Source organism: Camellia sinensis, chromosome 6 (assembly GCF_055761805.1).
Source record: "Camellia sinensis isolate YWXY chromosome 6, ASM5576180v1, whole genome shotgun sequence".
NCBI classification, from domain to species: Eukaryota; Viridiplantae; Streptophyta; class Magnoliopsida; order Ericales; family Theaceae; genus Camellia; species Camellia sinensis.
Window position 1 is genome coordinate 30,223,621 of NC_138966.1, and position 7,353 is coordinate 30,230,973.

The 7,353-nt window shown below is 35.9% G+C and overlaps 1 pseudogene; it reads left to right on the forward strand.

Annotated features, from left to right (window-relative positions):
* The first annotated feature begins 995 nt into the window (after positions 1–995).
* Positions 996–3,016, forward strand: LOC114308841 (cytokinin dehydrogenase 6-like; annotated as a pseudogene).
* Positions 3,017–7,353: the final 4,337 nt, after the last annotated feature.

Genomic DNA, 7,353 nt, shown 5'->3' on the forward strand with positions numbered 1-7,353 from the left:
CTAATCTATGCTCAAAGGAGAAAAACAACAAACAAGAAAATCCAATCACATCAAAAGCCTTCAATAGAAAAATACCCGCTCTCTTATTGTAGCTAACAACCCGTCATTCCATTGCTCACCATCTAAACAAATTTTTGCAAAATAAACAACTTTTTATTAAAGAAGCAATATATCACACTTAATCATATGCAATGGGTGCTCAAAAAAATCAAAATTAAATATCAAAGAAAGAGTGAGAGTTTGCAAGAGCTACACTAGTTAAACGGTAATGCAACAACTAGACAGCCAAATCTGTTTATTCATCCGTGTGAAGTGTCCTCTAAATACCATACTTTAAAAACCAGTATAGCTCAAGCACTACAGGCATCAAGCACACTCCAAAAAAAGGTGACCACAGCTATGCATAAGATAGAAAATCTGACAGACAGGAAGCTGTTTCTTATTAACACAAGCATTCAACATTATAGTAAAGCAGTACTAAAAAAATAAGTTTAAATCAAAAAGTAAAACCTGAAGCACTTGAGCAACATATCTCTGAGCTGCTGCATCTTGCTCAGCAAATCTGTGAGCATCTTCTGTTACCTTTTGTTCTTGCTCTACCCTCATCAAAACCTATCAGATAAGTCATAATCAATATATTGTTAGAAATCTTTATCACATAAGAGAGAACAAGAACCAATTTTTTACATATTTAATTAAAACCTGAAGCATGACATTTTCTTGTTCTTGCTTATCAGCAAGGGCATGTCGAAGCTCAGCAACCTCTCACTTCAATTGTTCAACCTGAAGCTCATAAGCAAATAGTTAATATGAAAAATGTTTTATTTAACATTTTAAACTAGGTAGAAGAATAAATAAGAACTCAACCACTAAACAAGCATCTTGCTTACAAAAATTTTAATAACTACATCAAACAATTTTAGCAGATTTCGAGTAGAAAAAAGTGAAAAACTTAGTAGGAATTCCCCACCTCTCTCTCTTTCCTCTTTGATTCAAAAACCACAAAATATGATCAAGAAAAAGAAATCAAAATACACCACAAAGAAGGTGAGGAATTTTGGCTGAATTCAATGAGTTATGGGAAAATAATTAAACAAATTAAGAAAATTCACAGTGGAATGGAAATGCAGGGCCAGGCACAAGCTCACAGAGGAGTCGTGATCAACATGGAATCATTTAGTGGAATGGAAATGCAGGTTTACATTGGAAAACATCCTTATGTAGATGTCTATGATGGCAAATTGTGGATTAATATCCTGCATGAAAGCCTGAAACATAGGTTAGCACCGAAGTCTTGGACAGATTACCTACATCTCACAGTTGGCGGTACTTTGTCAAATGCAGGGATTAGTGGGCAGGCATTCCGTCATGGTCTTCAGATCAGTAATGCCCACCAATTGGAAGCAGTTACAAGTTTGTACCCAAAAAATAAATAAATAAACAAATTTGTAACAGGACAGCATCGCATGTTCATAGATTGCATGGGCCTGCTTGGTGCAATTTATTTACTCTTTTAATTTTGGGAATCTGTGCCACTGTGCCTGGTGCAATCTATCAAAAAGTTGAGGAAATGATAGTTTTAACTTCTGCTTATTGATTATCAACTTTCAGTATAAAAAAATAGAGATAATTACACTAAGATCTCCTCAACTATTTGGAGAAATCAGCTTACCCCTCATCTATGAACATGTACATTTTGATCCCTTCAACTATAAAATGTATCACTTAGACCACCTTTTAGAAGGGGGTAATTGAACGATTTTTATAGTTAAGAGGTCAATATGTAAGAGTTCATAGATGATGAGGATTAAGATGATATTCACTAATAGTTTAGGGGATCTTGGAATAATTAACCATAAAAAATATTGCACCAAACAAGCTTATTACGCAATTTGAGAACTAGATTAACATATGACACATGTAAGATTAAGATGGAAAAACCATACAACAACTTCAACTTTAACTTTGTTCCACCTATTTTCCATTCATTAAAAACTGGACTAGGAAGTTTCTAGTTTTCCTCATCATATTGTCCAAGAATCAGACCTTGTTTTCATAAAAGATACATAACCATTGGTCACTGAACAGCAGTTCATCACATTCTTAGAATTTGTATTTGCATTCAAAATTTACTGAAATTGTGTAGGAAAAGGGGAGGTAGTAAATTTTTCAGAGAAACAGAATGCAAACCTCTTTCATGGTGTCCTTGGAGGAATTGGCCAGTTTGGCATAATCACGCGAACAAGAATTTCTCTAGAACCAGCACCAAAAATGGTAAAAACACACATATATTTGTAAACTTCAAAATAAGCTCCACTATAGTACAATTTACCAGTTTCATAACACCATGCCATTCCGAACAAGTAAAATGGATAACAGTTTTGTACTCAGACTTCTCCGCATTCATCAGAGACCAGGAGCATTTGATATCTGCAGAGAACACGTTCAATTACATTGAAGGATTTGTGATAATAAACATGACAGGTCTCCTGAATAATTGGAGATCATCATTCAATCCGCATGACCCAGTTCAAGCCAACCAATTTCAATCAGATGGAAGAACACTTTACTGTCTTGAATTAGCCAAAAACATCAACCTAGAAAAAGATGATATAATATACCAGGTGAGGCATGTCATGACCCACCAATCCTCCACTATAGTTAGTAAAGAAGCAAATAAACGCAATGGCTCTAATACCTGCTTGCTTGCTTGGTGCAGGAAATTGAGAGCTTATCCTAACTAAGCTATATCTCATCAACACTTTTCGTATTAGAAGTTTCATATGTAGAATTCTTGGATAGAGTTCATGTGTCCGAGATCAAAAGGCTTGTGGGAAGTTCCACACCCATGGCTCAATCTTTTTGTTCCTAGAAGCAAAATACACAATTTTGCTGAAGAAGTTTTTGGCAACATTCTAACAGATACAAGCAATGGAGGTTATAGGGTAATAAACTATCCTGGCCAATTAGATTTATAGGGTAATAAACTATCCTGGCAACATTCTATTAGAAAGAAAAAAAACATTGAACAATTAGATTTCTAGGGTAATAAACTATTCTGGCCATAAAATCTTGAAATAATACATGTATATATACATATGTTTTATATAAGCACATGTTCTTTAGAAAGAATAAAGTGAAGGCAACATATCTATAGAAAGAGGTCCAAAAGCAAAATGCCTTCAAGCTTCTAGCTATGCAATCGAGGTTATCTTCTAGATGTAAGTAGATGTAAATAATAATTACAAATCTTTATGCCAATAGTTTAAATATAATTGTCATAGCCCTATAGCTCTCCAAACAAGTTCATCTACTTCCAAAAATAGAAAAAAATAATAATATATATATATATATATAGAGTAAAAACCAATAAACCAACTTCAATAAAACATACCAAAATACCCCACACCCTATGAGAAGCTGCAGAGTCCACACCCTGGGGATCATCAATGAATAGTTCCAGAGATTTTCAGCTACAACAAAAATGTATCTCGGAACATTGTTTGTGACAACACAAACACCATAAAACAATAAAAACTACAAAGAATGCTAACAACCAAGGCACTAACTCTCCACCAGGTACAACTTGCAAAATCAATTTCAGTATATAAACAAAAAGATAATTTCTGATCTAAAATTAATCATCTAATTGTCTCAAATCAATTCGGATGTAATAAATAATTTTAGACCCAACCACACTAAATAACTAATTCACTAGGATGTAACAACCATCCTAGGACACAACCACACTGAATAATTAACTAAGTTGTACAAAAAACACACCCACACAGGATAAAATCTGTCTTCTTCTTCAAAGAAGAGAATGAAACCAAAGCAAAATTCAACTCTCTCTCTCTCTCTCTCTCTCTCTCTCTCTCTCTCTCACACACTCTCTCTTGATTTTCTTCCTCAAATATTCATCATTTTCTTTCATTTTCGTTTCATTGTACTCACAAGATCAATGTCTTTCATTTTCTTAACTCAAAAATAAAGTAAACCCAAATATATTTAAGAAATTTCTGTTCAAACAAAATAGCAAATTTTTTTTCCCCAAATCTTTGTTCAATATGAGGAAACGAAGCACAAATCACCAGAATTGAATCCCTATTTTATAAATCTAATCCCTAAGCAGAGCATTGATGGCTAACAATTAACTACCAAGAAACACCCAAAAAATACATATAAACTTGAAAACCCAAATGATAAATCAAAGCTTTTAAATCGCTCAATAAAGAAAACAATTCCAAATTTATTACCAAATCAACAATAAAGCCAGATTATAAGCTAAAAAAAATGTGCGGATTGAAACCCATAAAATTTTCGAAACAACTCAATTAAATCAATGCACTACAAGGAAAAAATAGGGAAAAAGAACCTGGGTTTGATGCAGAAAGTGGAGCCCTATTTCTGCAGGAAAGGCCGACGGTAGTGTAGTTGTTGAAGGTGGAGTAGCGAGGGAAAGAGCTATGGCGGAGAGGTATTACGTGTGTGTTTTGAGAGAGAGAGAGTATAGCGATCCCGGTATTCGCTGCTATTGTTTAACCGTAATCCGGACTCGGTTCCGTGGATTCGTTGTTGTTTTATTCTCATTTCTATCCCTTACTCTTTGTGTTAGAGTTTTGGGTTGTGTTGGGCAAGTTGGGAATAAGTTGGTTGTGTTTTAAAACTTAGAATTTTTGCCCAGGTTTTGGTCTCTACGCTCGAGCGGCGATTTGACGCTCGAGCGGGTTTTTGTTGTTGCCTTTCCGCTCGAGCGGCAGTTGGGACGCTCGAGCGTGAAGTTCCTCCTCTCAGCATTTTCGTCGTCTGCAGAAAATTCTGGGAGAGTGCATCCGACGCTCGAGCGGATATTTGGACGCTCGAGCGTGAACCTGTGTCTGACGCTCGAGCGGGGTGTTGTACGCTCGAGCGGACCTGTTTTATATCAGTTCGTGAAATCACCTTTTTTGTTCACTTTTCAACATCCTTTCTCTCTCTTACTTTTCCAAAAAGCTATTTTGAGAGCTCCTCTCACAAAAAACCCTAACTTCTCTCTTAGATTTGATCTAGTAGAAGTTGTTTTCTCACCTTGGGCCTTTACAAAAGTTGTGTTGATCGTCGAGGGCTACCTTTTAATCTGAAAATTTCGGGATTTGGAGCACTTCCGTTTCTTCACCTCCTTCGTTGGGTCCCATTATTTGAGGTAGGGATAACCTACTCCATCTTATAAACTTTGTCTTTGAATTTTAGCATTTTGATATGTTGGGGGTTGTTGGGTAATTTTGAGAAAGTTTGGGCCTTTGTGTAATTTTACAAAAGTTGGGTTTTTAAATATATAAACCTATATGCATGTTAGGCATAGAGAAATGAGATTAATGTTAGGACATTGATGAAAATGGGACCTTAAGGGTTGTAATGTTAATTATGGGAAATGCTCTAATTATATTGTTTGATTATTTGGGTTAATTAATCGTGAGAAGTGAGATTTTGAAATAGGAATGTTGAGATTGGGAATGTATGGGGTTAAAGGGTGTAGTTGAATTATTTATCACTCACCGAAATGAAATGTTGATTGAATATCCATTTGTGCACTTATTTCCTGTTTAAAAATAATTGCTTTGGGCTACCGGTGGAGGGTAGTGATGATTGTTGTAGACAATGCATGATGATTAGGCAAACTAAAACTAATCAATTGGATGTGTCATAGAGTATGACGGTTGATAGAATACATTAACTTTATGTATCTGTGGATTGTGCATGTGACCAATGTGTTTATATGCATTATGTGTAGACGGTTGATAGAATACATTAATTTTATGTATTGATTGATTGCATATGTGATTCTGTGTTTATATGCATTACTTGTGTATGGGAGGAGACGGGGGATGTACTCCACGGTTTAGGGGAAGATGGGGGATGTACCTCTAAACCGGTTAATGGTTTAGGGGAAGATGGGGGATGTACCTCTAAACCGGTTATTGGAATATTGATACAGCTCATATGCTTATCTTTGTGAAGTGTAGATACAGCTCATATGCTTGTCTAGTGAAGTGTAGATACAGCTCATATGCTTGTCTAGTGAAGTGTGGATACAGCTAATTTGCTTATCTGTTGATGTGTGATATGCTTATCTATTGGAATGTTGATATAGCTCATATGCTTATCTGTTGTAGTAGTGATATAGCTCATATGCTTATCTATTGAAAAGTCTGTTGATTTGATATAGCACTAAAATGTATATCATCATCGTTTGTGAAGTATGGAAGTAGTTTATGTGTTATTGATACAACACCAAAATGTGTATCCACCGTGAATTTTGAAAATGTTCTAGTGATGAACTATAATCTCATCAAAATGTTTTGGCCAGAGTACTGAACCCTGTTTTCAAGCTCAAAGTTGAATAAGAAATGAAAAGTGAATTGTAACATAGGTTTGGTTGTCATGGAATTGTAATAAGATGTAAATGGATGTGTAAGTATCGACCATCTATCAGTTGCTAATCTTTTAATCATTGTTCATAGTTGGTTTAGTATATCTCTGCTGGGCTGTGGCTCACCCTATATGGGAACATCATTTTCAGGTACAGGTAGCATGCCACCTCTAAGGACATAGCTTGGGAGGCTAGGGGCAAGACATACTTTTGTTGCCTTATTTTCCTTTGATGTATTACATGTAAATTCAAGCCAAGGGCTTAATGTGTAACCGAGTTAATACTCCCTTTTGTAACCAAGTGATAACTTGGAAAGCTGTAAGCCCGTAGGGCATTTACTTTTGTTGTTAACGTGTAATACTTTTGTAATGATGTACTCTGACTAATTGAGGGAATGTGGATCTTCTGTATACAAATGTATGTTTATATTGATGGGTTTAATGTTATTAATTTGAGGGCGTTACAACTTGGTATCAGAGCGTACCGGGTTCGAATACTTTGGGTACGTGGGAAGTGATTAGTATCACAATGGGTTTGTCTCGCTTGTTAGAGACTTAGACGTAATGTTACGTACTTTTGTGATAACATGTTTATGTGACTATTTGGGTATGGAATGTAGTTTCTTGGATGTTGATTGGATCCTTGGGTTTCTGGGAGTCCTGTTGGAAAGGCACCTGATCAATGCTGTTTCTAACCGGAACTCTAGTAACGCCTCGGGACTATCATTATCCGGAAATGAAATTCGTAAATGCTTATGTGTTTATGTGCTTACGTGGAGTGAATTACAGTTGTCCATATATTAGGACGTGAGTGTTTAGCTTCGGCACATGTATGAGTGTGCTAACGTGTCTCTGTTACTCTTACTAGGATGCCTAGGCGAGGAAGTTGTGATTTCCCTCCTTCCGCTCGGGAAGAGTTGCGGAAACAGTTTGTGGAGTTACGCC